This window comes from Lasioglossum baleicum, chromosome 7, assembly GCF_051020765.1.
Source record: "Lasioglossum baleicum chromosome 7, iyLasBale1, whole genome shotgun sequence".
Classification (NCBI taxonomy): domain Eukaryota; kingdom Metazoa; phylum Arthropoda; class Insecta; order Hymenoptera; family Halictidae; genus Lasioglossum; species Lasioglossum baleicum.
The window spans coordinates 14,352,208-14,366,994 of record NC_134935.1 but is presented as its reverse complement, the minus strand read 5'-3'; the positions used below and the strand labels follow the sequence as shown (position 1 = coordinate 14,366,994).

Below are 14,787 nucleotides of genomic sequence, written 5' to 3'. Positions count from 1 at the left end.
CTGCAAATTCACCGGCACGCAAATCAGAGCTTGCTGCATTTCGAGTAAGATGTATTGAGGATAGTCATTGGATTACTCTAATTTAATCCTTTCAACGCGACTGGGTGGGTTTAAGATGGAATTATTGGATCCTAGTTGATTAATGTATTTTGAATGCTAGAATTGTGGGATTACACCATTAAAATGACAGGACATTTCTTCGTATACTATACTATAGTATAGAGGCACTAAGAATCTGCATAAATATGTTTTTATTTTTATGGACCACAATTTTATGATAAAATAATTTATTTTTAATGTTAGAACCACGGAAGTACTATTACAATGATAGGTTCCACATCTTTTTATTATTGAAATTGTAATGACGTGTACATGGGGATTTTATTTAATATCCAAATCTGGATAAGTAAATTTTTGTTATTTTTATGCACCACAATTTTTTGTTAAAACAGTTTCTGAAGTTACAGTTCTCATCACCATCAATTTTATAATTGCCATAAAGATTCGTCGTCTAAGGGTTAATGTGCCAGAACATTCCAAAAGTAAATGTTTTCGAGAACCATATAATTAAATAAATATTGCAAATAGTATTTCCAGTAACGCAAAAGTAAATAATTATTTTTGCGAATATTTCTATTTTATCTTTGAAAATTCTGTTTTACCCAGCACTGCAGATACGTACCCGTCACGGACCTGTTTTGTACCCGTCTACCCGTTTCGCAGAATCATGTTATCCGTCCATCCGATTATCGATCTCGATTCGAGGAAATCGCGAGGGAACACAATCACGAATTCTACGTTTTTGCGACCCGATGGGGTACACGGTGGCGGATATCTCTGACCCGTCCGGACGCGGATTCAGTCGTTTAAGCTCCCGTGTCCCGAATAACGCTGCTCTTGTATTTTAGTATTATCTTTGTTGCGGATATTCGATTGGGGCATATGAAATTGTCGTGTCTCGCAGAGAAGATCGAATCGAGATATTTTTATTTTGGTTGTAAATTGCTCGAATTTTCTATATTTTATTGTTTACCTTTGAAGCCGGAAATTTGAGAATTTTTGAGATCTGAGTGATGTTTGTTTCGTTGGTGGGTTAGTGGCTTCATCTTTTTTATCTTGATGAATCAATCGCGTTAGGAATAAATTTCTATTCGTCTTCAACTCTCACACGTTCCACAAATTGTAAATTTACTGTTTCCAGGTGCAGTGAAATATTTGATTTCTTTCTGTTTGTAAAATGGATCTCCGGAAATTGTAAAATTATGACCACAATTTATTGTTTTCAAGTGTCAAACAAAAATAGATGCAGCATTGTCATTTGTGCAACTATTTCTGAAGAGAGTACGAGAGTTCAATATTTTTATTGGGTGGCACAGAATTTTTTATGAATAATTTTTATATTTATCTTGTAGCATTGGTTATGAATGACTATCGTGAACTTTAATATACGCTATCAGGAGTTATTACTATTTATGTTATTATTTTGTTGCAAAAAGAGCTTTGAATCGGAAAAATGTTATTCTCAGACAGTCGTGTAAAATTATATGAGTTTTGCAATAAAACTCAGTAAACTTTATTTTTGCAACAATATTACTGCGTAATAAATTCTTCACGATAATGTTCATCCACTTTATCGCTTCTCTACAATTCTTTCTCCAATATACAATTCTTCTTTCCTATTAATATTCGCTTGCAAGTAGAATTGCTCCTGATTATTCAGACTGACGGGATAGAGAACGCAAATCCTTAAAGAGAATGGATTAAAAAGACAAGAACTTAATCCTTTGACACAAATCCGCCTTTATTAAATTTGCCTCTACTTTGCATTTTCTTTTAAATTCCACTTTCTTATTTCAATTTACGCTGACAAGAAGCACTCCGATTAGAAAATATAAAACATTCTGGAAGCATCGTGCGCTTTACAAAATAATTTCATAAACACCAATTACTTTATAATTCCCTCATTGCCTATACCTTCTAATTTAGGCCAATTTGATTAACAATTTCCTGTCTTAAATGTTATTAGATGGTAAATTTCAACATCAAATGTTCATTTTCAGACATTATTTTACAAGTCCTGAGGAAAAGAAAATTTCCTCGATTACAAAGTTCTGTACAATAATAATGAAACGAAAAATAACTTTTGTTAATACACGCTTTAAAAATTTACAGACAACACAAATCGTTACAGAACATCACTTCCAGCTATAAATAACTTTTTCCCTTTCATTAATGTCGAATTTGATTCATTTCTCTTGGGCAACAATTAAAGAAACAATTTCCCAAACTCTGCTAAGGGGATGAAGTGTCAACAAGCAAATCTTCGAGTGGCAATCAGATAGGAACGTTCGATACGAAACTCGAGGACTAACACAGTTCGTCGCCGGTCCCTCATAACGATTTAAAAGCATCAGATTAGCCAAAGTACAGCTCGGTAATGGAGGGCTCGAACTCGTGATAACAAATACAGAAACGTGAGCGCGCCTCCTTGCTCTGGTTCGTGATTACAGAATAAATTACCATAAATCTTAATATCTCACTCGGTGGCTGACGTTGTCCCATTATATCTCGTATACACGACGAGCCTCGGGCGCGACTATTAACTTAACTAGTGCGTCGAGAGCGAGGAGATACAACGAAAACAAGGAAAAACGTGGCAAACACGAAAGCGATTTACGAGATATAATTTCACTCCTGACTACGCGAACGAGATTGGCACGAAAGAAACATTGCTGATCCTCGCGATTCTGCTCTGCCACTTCACTGGCTGCTTCGTACGATCGCCGAGTGCTTATGGGGGCATTCGGGTTTTCGAGGCCATCTCTGCACACATTTTTTGCAAAACAACTATCGAACCTTTTACCTTTGGAATTTGCACTTTTCAAGTAAACCTAATCAAAATTACACGAGTTGTATATTTTTTTATCACGTTTTGAAAAACGTTTTAACAAGCTTGTAGAACAATTGAATATTTATCTTTATAAGCTTTCACATGAAACTTATCGACGATAATATAATTGTCCTTCTTGTCCACCAATTAAAAACTTCAATATGTATAAAAAAGAGAAGTGTATTCTAAAACTAAAAAACGAATAAATTTATTGTTTTTAAATTATTGATAGACAGAATGAACAATAAATTCATTGGATTTCAATCATTCTCTTACTTGATTGTCCCTTTATAAGCAACGAAGAGAGACGTTAAAAAATTTCTTCCAAGACTAAATCATAAACCTCGTGAGGTCAAAACAGAAATGGAGTTCCTCTGAAATCGAACAAAATATTTGCAGCAACCCTTTAAACACAGCGATCAGGATTAAACAAAGGGGCGAAATTGCAACAACGGGTAAGTCTGTCGATCATGAAATTTTTGCAGCAGTCGTCGCACGGAATATTTGTCCGTTTAATCGCGCAAGAAACGGGGGGCAGAAATTCTGAACTTTGTTCCAATATTTGACGCGTCCTGAGCCGAAGCGCGTTGAAAGGATCGCTGAAAGCGACCGACGAGATAGAAAAAAAAGGATCTTGGACCAATTCCGATCCACCTGGCCGGTTCAATCGGACACTCGATTTTCCGCGAGTCGACTGAGCCGCATAGACACGAGAATTTTCATCGTGCTCTCTCTTTTTCTTTTTCTCGCTGCGAGCGGAAAAATATCGCGACTCAAAGCGTCCCCGGCGAGCTTCAAAGTGGAGGAAAAAATCTGAAAAGAGGACACGAAGAGAGAAAGCCAGGAATACTGACAAACTGGAAACGGAATCGAACTCGCCTCCGCAAGTAGTCGAACACTTTGCCAAGTCGGACAAATTATTATACAGAATGTAAAGTGATTAACGTACAGTGTGTTTCAAAATTATATGTCTCGGTCACTGTAACGCGATTGGGCACCTTTGGATAGCTTGACCTTAACCCTTTGCTCAAGGTCAAACTTTTTTTTTCATTTTTTCGAAGAACAAATGTCTCAAAGAAACTATACAGTGGCTGCACAAAGTATTCGTAAACTTTTAAAAACTAATAACTTTTTTATGATTGTACCCAACGACCTGATTTTTTATAATCAATTAGAAGCATTGGTTTACGAAATGATATGAAAAAAGATTTTCCAAAAATTATAATTTACGAGGTTACGTGCAAAAATAAAGGAAGGCATTTTTTCTAACTTTCTTATTTGGGTCCTCAATGAAAATTTAAAATATATGTTTTGTCGATCTATGTTATTTATACACACGTTGAAAATTTCATCGAAGTCGACTGACACAGGAAAAAACGACGCGCATCAAAAAATGTAAGATTTTGTGGATTTTAAGCAGAAACTGATCAAAAGTCGTGTAACACTATGATTTTCACCATTTTTAACCGCTTGTAAGTTGCTCGTGTGTATGTTAATCGATTTCAAGGAAATTCTCAGCATGTGTATAACTAACATAGATCTACAAAACATATATTTGAAATTTTCATTAAGGACCTAAATCAAAAGATTTAAAAAAGTTTTTATTTTGGCATGTAACCGTGTAAATTATAATTTTTGGAAAATCTTTTTTGCTTGTCATTTCGTAAACCAATGCTTCTAATTGATTATAAAAAAAATCAGGTCTTTTGGTACAATCATAAAAAAGTTATTAGCTTTTAAAAAGGTGTACGAACACTTTTTGCACCCACTATAGGTCTCAGGTCAACCATTCTCTTAAACAACAACTACAAAGTTTCATAAACTATTCCATATGTCTGCACTATGTCCCAAAATTATCATGTCATTGAATAAACCTATGAATCTTAGTTTTATCTTTGAATTTTAATTTTAAAATGCTCTAGACTTCTCTTTCTAACTCAATAGTAATAATTGTTGGACTATGAGGGATTCGCTCATAGGTGTTGTTGTTGTTTCGCCAAGGTAGAGCGTTGTACCTGTTAAATCCTATCGTCGATTGACGCGGAACAAAATCGGAAAGTCGAACAAGCCGATACTTCGGCGGAGTGCACTTGTAATTAGATTCGAGAGCAGGGGAAAACCGAGGGAGGCTTTTTTCATCGCCCACGCGATCTCTTTTGTATCGGCAGCTTGATGCTCGAGAAGCTTCCTCTCACTCGATATCTCCTGCTACTCCGAAATTACGTCGTCGGGAGTGTTTCCGGTTTGTTGGTTTCTTTAGGGTCTTCACTGCTTACCTGCTGATCCGTGAATGTGATCTGCTACTTGATTTGATCGTTGATCGTTACTGGATTCTGATACATAGTTTCCGGTGTTGCTTCCTGTTGATACTCGTATCAACTACGTCGTAGAACATTCACGTGATCTATGAAAAACAATCAAACTGGGGGGAATCAATTTGAAAAATGATTCATTGGACGAAATTTGATCGTCTTTGAAATAGAATAAAAATAAGCGAACTGAATATTCATATGCTAATTTAAAAATAAAGAATAAGAAGTAAATAATTGTAAATAACATTCTTAGGTTAAAATATAAATTAGTAAATTTATTATAGAATCTAAGAGGAAGTTTTAAATTAAAATATAAATGATCTGGAGTTCGATTATATTGCTGGTCGCTTTTCTACATTGCTACGAGATGTACAGTCGACTCATTTGCGAAATTAAAAAAAATTGGTGTTCCGAAAATGTACGTTTTGTAACAAGCTCACTGATCTACAATGGACCAACATTTGCTCAACGTTTAACGTAACTTTAAATCAACTCCATCTCAATAATCGTTTAATCTTAATTTCATTTTAATCTCATCCCATGTATTTAGACGTGCTTTGATGTCACAGATTATATTAACGTGTGAACGGAGCGTGGAGAGCTGTCACACAAAGTAGACGAAACGAGTTTTATTTTGAGATTTACGGTCCTCTGTGTTCTCTGGAATTGCCTGGGGAAACGGGTTGCGTAAAGTAGTTACAGGAACTAGACAGTGCACTGCAGTACGACGAAATGTCTTCCGAAAACAAAGAAAGATAAATATAGCGAAGAACGACAAATATGAAATTAAATCAGTTCCTTGTGGATTATCTAGAATCGAACAATTAAATCTGCATAAAGGACCGTTGAAGAAAATGAATGTCTGTCCCATAAATACGATGTATACGTATTGTGTAATACCTGCTGTGTAATATACATATTTATGAATAGGGAGAGACAAACAGAAAGAGGTAGCGGAAGGGGCAAGTGTTTATGACTAGGAGGAGACAGTCAGAAACAGTTAGAGACAAGTGTTTATGACTGGGGAGAGACAGTCAGAAAGGGATAGAATGCAGGAGAAATGTTTATGAGTCGAGAGAGGCAGACAGAAGGGAATAGAGTTGGGCAGAAGGGTTCTTAAGTAGAGTGAGACTCTATCCAAAACAGACACTGTTGCAGAAATGTATATGACTAGAGGGGGAACGATATAGAAGGAGGTGAAATAATACAGAAGTGTTTATAGGCAGATATAGAGATGGGGAAAGACAATCTTCAAAATGGGTATAGAGTAAAAAAGAAATTTGTATGCGTAGATAGAGACATGCAGAAAGAAATAAAGTAAGAGTAAGAGAGAGGGGACACTGAAAAATATTAAAATTAGTAGAAAAAACCATCTTAAATATTTATTAGCAGAAGAAAACAAACAAATAAAAAAGTGTTTAAGAGTATAAACAAATAGATAGAAAATGTATATAGAATTAAAAGTACTCGTGAATAGAGGGTGAGGTTCAAAATTTGTGCACGACTAGAGACTGGGAGCAAAATAGAGAGAGTAATATAGCTGGCAATATAGAGGGGCAACAATTTACGAGTAGAGAAAAGGTGAGCAAAGAGAGCAGTAAAAATTTCATGAATAGTAACAGCGCGAACATCGCGAAAATTCACGGATAAAGCAGGAGATACGGAAACCATCCGCGTCACGTCCCCAAGTAATAGCGTTTACAGCCACCGTTAGCACCTCTCGTGCTCCTTTAACCTAATTAAAAAATTCAGAGTCGTCTCACGCGGCGAAGGTTTTCATCAGCTCGCGGACATCGTTTCCGACCGCAGTCGGAGACAACGGAAGTCGATGTCGGCCGCGAATTGGCCCAAGTTCTGCACGTTTATTTGATCAGGCGACACCAAGTACGCCGTGGTCGAAATTCCGCGATCCCCTCGCCAAAATAAACCTAACCTCCGGACGGGGATTTGTCATCAACCCCTCCGGGATCGGGCTAATCGAGCTGGGAGAGGAGAATTTCAAACTCGGGAGAGAAGCTGCTCGTTAGAGTCGGACGCGACGCGATTTTTCCGGCGACTTTCCCCACTTTCGCAGCTCGGGTTGCTTTCCTCGACTTAGGGAACATTTTCATACGACAGGAATTTTGTTAGAAGTTAGAACAGTTAGTTTACTATATGACGTGAAAAAGAAATTTTGAAAAGATTGAAACCGGTTGGAACTGGAGACAAAATACTATAATAAAAGTAGTCTCTATTAAACTTTTTTATGCAGGCCTATACATTGAACATTTTAAAAAACCCGTTTTGTAGATCTGTGTCAATTATATACATTCTGACAGTTTCATCAAAATCAGACGAAGTTTACAATGAGCTACAGACGTTTAAAGATCGTGAAAATGTAAAAAAAAAATGAATATAACTGAATATAAACTTTGAATATAAATTTCAATTTTTCTTCGATTTATCATTGGCTTTAAAAGGTTGTAAAAATTACAATACATCCACTGAAGACGTATGCAAAATTTAAGTTCGTTCACTATAGTGGGTCATACTAAACCAGCTGTAGTTTCGTTATTTCCTGACACACGATGATAACTTGTGAGTATACCTTTGAAGCGTCATATATTTTTGATGCGTGCAAGATTGATATTTTCTTGCAGACCTGTTACACTAGAATACCCCTTAATTCCCGGCTACATACTCGCGAACACTTGAATATGGAGATCACAGTTGGCGGGCATTAGGCAGAGACTTCACCGGCGGGGCCGGAATTAAGTATACTTCCCTGAACGCGCTCCGACGGAATTAGATTCGAGTGGAATGGCACCGTGACCGAAATTCCTGAGATCCTTGTCGGTGGGGATCGCAGCCGGCATTCGAAGCACCTGGCCCCAAGGTTCTACGGCACGCCCTCTCGTTGGGAACAGTGTCCCGAAGTAACGTTCTTCACTTTGACTTCGCAACACTGTGTCGTTTCACTTCGACCCTGTACTTCGTACTTCTACTTTGAAGACAGTCGTGGGTTACTGTCGTTTCTCCATTTTGCTCCTCTCCGTTCTACCTGGTCCGGTTTGCACTTATTAATTTTATTTAATGTATGTAGAATGAAGTGTGTACTGGGTAGCAATTTAATTTAGTTAATCTGAGTGTTACGTCCCGGAGTCTGACTTTCGCGAAAACTATCGTTCCGCGACCCATTCCCCTTACTGGACGCTCTCAAATGCGATACAACCTTTTGTCCACGCGGCACGTTACGTCCGACGTCTGACTGGGAACCACGACTTTCGCGAACATGCGTATTCTACTTAACGCTTACAGTAGATTCGCCCCAAAGCGGCGGACGAGAACAGAGATAACTGAGACGGCACGAATCTTCGCAGGGAAATGTCTAGCAACTTATCGGACAGTTGAGTATAGCGATCGGTGAAGACAGGCAGGCTTCTTTATGCGAACTGCTTCCGTTGCTCGCTGACGGCTGCAGTCGAATCAGGCAGGATCGTCGTAGGAAGGACGATGATCCTCACTCGTCCTGGGAAGATCACGTCGTCGGTGATCCTCGGTTGGCGGGAGATACCCCGCTGTTGTCCTCCGTCTCGCGTTCGTTGACGCGCACGAGCTTTCGTAATTGATAGCGACGAACGCGAATTGAATAGGAGAGTATTGCAAGCGCGAGGATGTAGGGAGAAGAACTAAGCGAGACTCACTTATTAAATTAATAACTGGGAATATATTTGTAACGTATGAAATGAAATTATAATGAACTAGAAGCGCGTGTTATAGCAGGACCGCTCAAAGGCGGATGAGAGCGAGGACTCGTCGGAGTCTGGACCGGGACATCCAGGAGGCGGCGAGCCTCGCTGGAGTCTTGAACGAACGTGTCAGACTGGCTGTCCGAATTGAACTAACTAACTGAACTCTTTTTAGGATCGTGAGGTCGAATACATAGGTGTCTTATTTTCTACCGGATGTCTCGTTAGACATAACGCTATGGATGTTATGAGAAGCGCGCGATTAATGATTACGGTGAATGCTACGTGATACTGCTACGGGGAATACATTAAGATATGATTATTATACAAGGGTTAAGATAAGAATGGGTATATGGTATGAGGTGAGAATCGGATCTGATGAACGGAGCGAAGTATGACTACTTATAACTAATCAATATTCTTAATAATTACGGTTACAATATCCTACTCTTATTGGCTATGCTTATAACCTATGGCAACACGTCGGCAGACGTGACATGAGAGCTATAATTCCTTTCAGTCTTCTGTTTTTCGCGACGAGCACAATATGATGCAATAAAAACATGTTTGACCTTGAGAAGTAGGTCAAGGTCAATTTTGTGGTCCACTTTTTTTTAAAAGATCACCTCTCCAGAGGTGCAGAATCGCGTTATCTTCGCTTCCGGTCGTCGAAAATTTTGGTTTTCTTATAGCATCGCCAGCACAAGTTGATCGAGTGTCAGCTCGTTCCAAAATTGCATTCGTTGTGAAACTAACAGTTTCCTCGGAGAGTTGTGTTCAGGGTCTCTCGAGTTTCGCAGTTCCCTAGGCAAAGCATTCAGTCCGAGGCGTCTTCGCTCGTCGTGTTCCTTTTATTCGGTCGAATGTAGGCCCGTCTGGACTGGTGTAACGGCGTCAACAATCGCCGGGGAAGATCTGATTGTTCCTCGGGCTGAATATCCACCGCCGAGGCGAGGCGAGGCGAACGAGCTGCCGCCTCGATTTTCATACGTTGTGCCAGCAGCCGGAGAGCCCGCCGCTTGAATTGAATTAACGAGCTCCGACGATCCAGCTACCCGGAACGATCTGCTCGGTCGATGAATGGCCACCGACTCTATCAAATCCCGCTCCTCGCTGCCGGTTACACGTGCGGTTCCCAGTTTCCATCCGATGCATGACCGAGCCTTGTTTTAGACGCGAAACGAGGCGGAACAGTCGCGACGATAGCGACAATGCGCTTCTTGAGACGCCAGATACTGTCTTGGACTTTCTGTCTGACCATAGACTGGTTTATACTACTTGGCTGAGCAAGGACAGGGAAATGAGAAGGTCGTGAAAGTATTTTTATACAAGAATGAAGTTTAATCAATAGACTACGAATTTTTCTGCACTTGTGAATTGTCAGATAGTTTCTTGGACTGAGTGTCTGACCAGAAACTGGTATATACTACTTGACTGAATAAGAACAGGCAAATGAGAGGTTCGCGAAAGCGTTTATATCAGAGTTGGGCATTAATCGATTAAAGTTTTAATCAAGATTGATTGATTAATGTGTACGATTAAAAAAGTAATCATTGAAAAATCGGCGATTGATTCAATCGATTGATGAAGTTCTGAGTGAAGACTGAGCGAAGACTGACACATAGAACAATTAAATTTCCTCGCAATATTATACGCTGGACTAAATAAATCCAATAAAACAAATCAAACTGAATAAATTCCGAAATATTTCCAATATTTCTTTCACGGATTAAAATTTCTGTTTGCCGAGAATTTCCCTTTTACTCACAGTTTCTAAATGGTGTCGAAGGATTCTCGGAATTCCCAAGGGTTCGTAGCGATGTTATGCAGAAATCTGCAATTGAAGTAACTTCCATTATCGAGTTCCCTCCGCACGACTAAATACTTTCCCTACCCGTCTTTCTCCGTCGACGAATGGCGAAATTCTCGTTCCCGGTTACACGTGCGGTTTTTCGTTTTGCATTCGATACACGTCCCGCGTCCGGGACGTGGTTTCGCGGCCAGGATGATACGGGGGAACGTAGAAATCGAATTTCCCCTGGAACTTTGTTCGACGTATTTACGACGACTTCGCGGGTTCGTTTCTTGAGATATTCTTTGCGAGAATTTCGATACCGTGGAACTTCTGTTTCGCATGGAAATGGAATCCTGCGGAACATCGTATCTTCTACCCAGCTTCCCCTTCCACCGCTCTAGTGAATAAAATAATCGCGAGACTTTAAATGGGACGCGAAAAATAACAAATCTCCCCAGACGAAAGTAGTTAGCTCCCGAAAGTCGAGTAGTAAACACTGAATGTACGAGTAGAACGAAATGTGGCCGGATGGAAACACATAAGGGCGAATTGCAGATACTGTGCAGCTTGAGAAAATTTGGCATGATGTTGCAAAAATGTATAATATTCGGTTTGGATCAGGTTACAACAGGTTTTTTTACATATTCTAGATATTTTGTTGAATGTACAATTTTCTCTTAATTCCTAAAACTTTGTTCAGACTTTTAAATTGCACTAGGACAATTTATAAAGCATAATGGTACCATTTAGGAGACATTTCGACGTCAAATAAAATTTTCAATTCAACATCGGAATAAATATAAGACAAGTCAGAAGAATTATTTAAAAATACTTAATGAAGACATTTTTGAAGATGACTAAATAACGTTGTTCACTATAAAATTGATAAAAGTCACATATATCATGCCCGAACAGTTTTAATTCAATTTTCAAAGCACAGAACGACCACTCGCCACGAGAGCAGTATTGTACGATGTTGCGTATAATAAATGGTAACGAATTCATTTACGGGCACAATTTAGGTGACCAGTACGCATTTAGCATCGTTCCCCTAACTTCCGCTATGTTCGACCTCAGCTTTAATTTCGCGAGTTAGAAACTCCATGCCGAAAAGGAAACAAAGCAAGTTATTTAATCAGAGCCCGTGTGTTTGGGAATCAGGTTAAAAGCAAGGGGCTAATGTATGCTAATACAACTATCCCAAAAGCATCGGGCACACCGTGTCCTTGTAATTAATCGAGCCGGTTGCTCCTTTAATCCGGATTCCAGTCGCGTCCCACGCTTTGTGACGCGTCCCTTAACGCCGAATCACCATGTTTAACGTAATCACTCGGTATCTCCTGCCGTTGTAACGCGGTTTCGTCGTCGATTTCACGACTTCCTCGGAGCTGATGTCACGCTGTTCCGGTTTATCACCGCTGTCGAGCTTTCGAGCCCTAGATGTCGACCGAAAGTTGAACGTACTCACAAAATTTGCCCGATTTCCCAGTGGACCGAGCACGATTAACGCGTGCAATACGCAGAAACTTTCCCGCAGTTCCTTACTGAAATCAGATCTGGAAATATTAATCTGGGAGGGGCTCATAATTTTTAACAACCCCATAATGATTTCGTGAAAGCAATTTCTTTTTCTGCATATTATTTTACGTCAAACATTATTATCCATTATACTACTTTTCTGGACATACGTTCTTCTATACTACTTGTCCAGTTTAGTGTCTATTCATTTTACTTGGTCCTCACATAACTTCTCACTTGAATAATCTGACTAGACATCCATTTGTACCACTTCACTGGCCAGATCTGAAAAATTACAAAAATTAGTACAATTTAGAACTGTAAAGACAATAGAAAAATCTAAAAATACTGTTTTATTATTTTTAACCTCGATCATCAAATCTATTTCACTCCAGTTTGTTGAAATTCAGGTAGAAAATTTAATTTTGCACAAAGATCCACTGTCTACTAGTAACAATCATGTGCCAAGAATCAACCCCCAGAAAGTGAATATAATATTTTCTTTGGTGAGACTATCAATGAAATGAGCATTTTTTAAGCATATTGTATTAGTATAATTGTATCAGTGTTGGGCATTAATCGATTAAAGTTTTCATCAAGATTGATTGATTAACGTGTACGATTAAAAAAGGTAATCGGCAATCGTTGATTAAAAAAAGAAATCATCATAAAAGCAAGTAAACAGAGTTTGTATTATACACAATACACCTAAACTATATAAGTTCACATTTTTCTTCAGTATTCATATAGTTTTGGTTTCGTATTTCATTTCGAAATTTCAGGAGTTAATAATTAATCGTGCGGGATTCCGTCTCGATCCCGAGCAAAATTCCCGTCCCGACCGGAATCTCGCACACCCCTATTAATCAATTATCCAATTGACGATTCCAATTGAAAGGAATGTAATCGTTAATCGTAATTAACGACTAAAGTAGAAATTTAATCGTTATTCCCAATTAACGATTAATAAGTATTTAATCGTTAACCGCAATTTTAACGATTAATAACGATTTAATCGTTAACCGCAATTTTAACGATTAATAACGATTTAATCGTTAACCGCAATTAACGACTAAATTAGAAGATAAATTGTTAATTGCGATTAACGATCGAAGTAGAAATTTATTCGTCAATCGTTGATTAAATTTTTGCCCAACTCTGAATTGTATTAATAAGTAAAACATAAATATTATGTAGTGCATGTAAATCTAATGGCAAGATTACCGCATAAGCTTAACGCAAATCACCATACTCGATGCGCTGTCGTCGGGGGCTTAAAGATTAGGCGAACTTCAATTTCGCGAGCTTGACGCGGCTGTCCTCACCTCGTAAGGATTACGGTGTCACAGTGTTTCCAGTCGGACAATTGATGCACGGCCCGCCATGAGATCCAAGTTTCGAGGATATCCGAGACTTTCGACAGGTCCGGGGCTTATTAATATTCCCCGTGAACCGAAATCCGTAGGCACCGGGCAAATTTCGGGCCCGTAACTCGAGGAGCCACTCAACAAACTTTCCCTAATTCCTCCGCTCGATTTTCCACCGAAGAGCCTCGGCTGATCCCTTCGTCCTATTAATCCGCTCATAAAAACCTGATTGGAGACGCGCGAACCGTACCGGCGCGCATAGGTTCATTAAACACGCGTGATGAAGCCGATATAGAATTTCGACTTTTCTGACTAACCGCATCCCGGATGATCCACCTCGGAACTTCATTAATTTAACAGCGGTCCGATCCACGATAAACCGTCCCCGAATCTCCATCCGTTGGAAGATTAAAGTCCCGACAATTTGTTGCTCGGTGGTTGAGTTAGGAGGAATTGTTCTATTTCGGTGGGCCGAAAGTGAGTTTGGTACTTCAGTCATTTAATATTTGAGAAGTTCGAAATGGTTCCTTATAAACGGAATTCAAAATAGCACCTTGAAAAGGGGTCATCGAGGATGGGACTTAAAATAATTCTTCGATGAGGTACATTAAAAATAAAACCCGAAGTGTAGTACCTTAAAATTGTACATTAAAAATGAAATTGAAAATAGCTCCTTGAAGAGAAGATACATTAAAAAAGAAATTCAATATGGTGTACCTTAAAATAGCACCTTCAATACGAAATTCAAAATAGTAAGGTAGTGCATTAAAAATTAATAGTTCCTTGAAGAAGCACATTAGTAGTTCTTTCATTTTGACACAGATTTCGTCCAAATTGCTCACTGTGTACCGTATGAAATTTTTACATGGTGTGTTTGCTCGGATAAGGACAAAAAGCGAAAATTCGCAAACCCAATTTTTCTAGTAAGATTCTAGTTATTTGCTACTTACAATATGAAGGTATCCTACCGCCTTAAAGGGAAGCTATCGGTAGTTTACCTAAACGAACCGCGAAGCCGTGGACCCCATAGAGACCTTTTTTTGTGCCACGCACAGCGGGGCACAGCGGGCCCGTCAACCCGCTCGAAATTTATTTTTTTCCCCGCGGGAAACTCGGTATAAACGCACCCTAAATGACCCTGGGCAGGCCCGTGTTGGGGACTTCTATCGATCAAATA

The 14,787-nt window shown here is 39.0% G+C and overlaps 1 protein-coding gene across 1 annotated transcript in view; it reads left to right on the top strand.

The window, feature by feature from the left end:
• The window catches only part of LOC143210869 (uncharacterized), a 156,621-nt gene that overhangs the window by 55,596 nt on the left and 86,238 nt on the right, over nt 1-14,787 (top strand). The window lies entirely within an intron of this gene.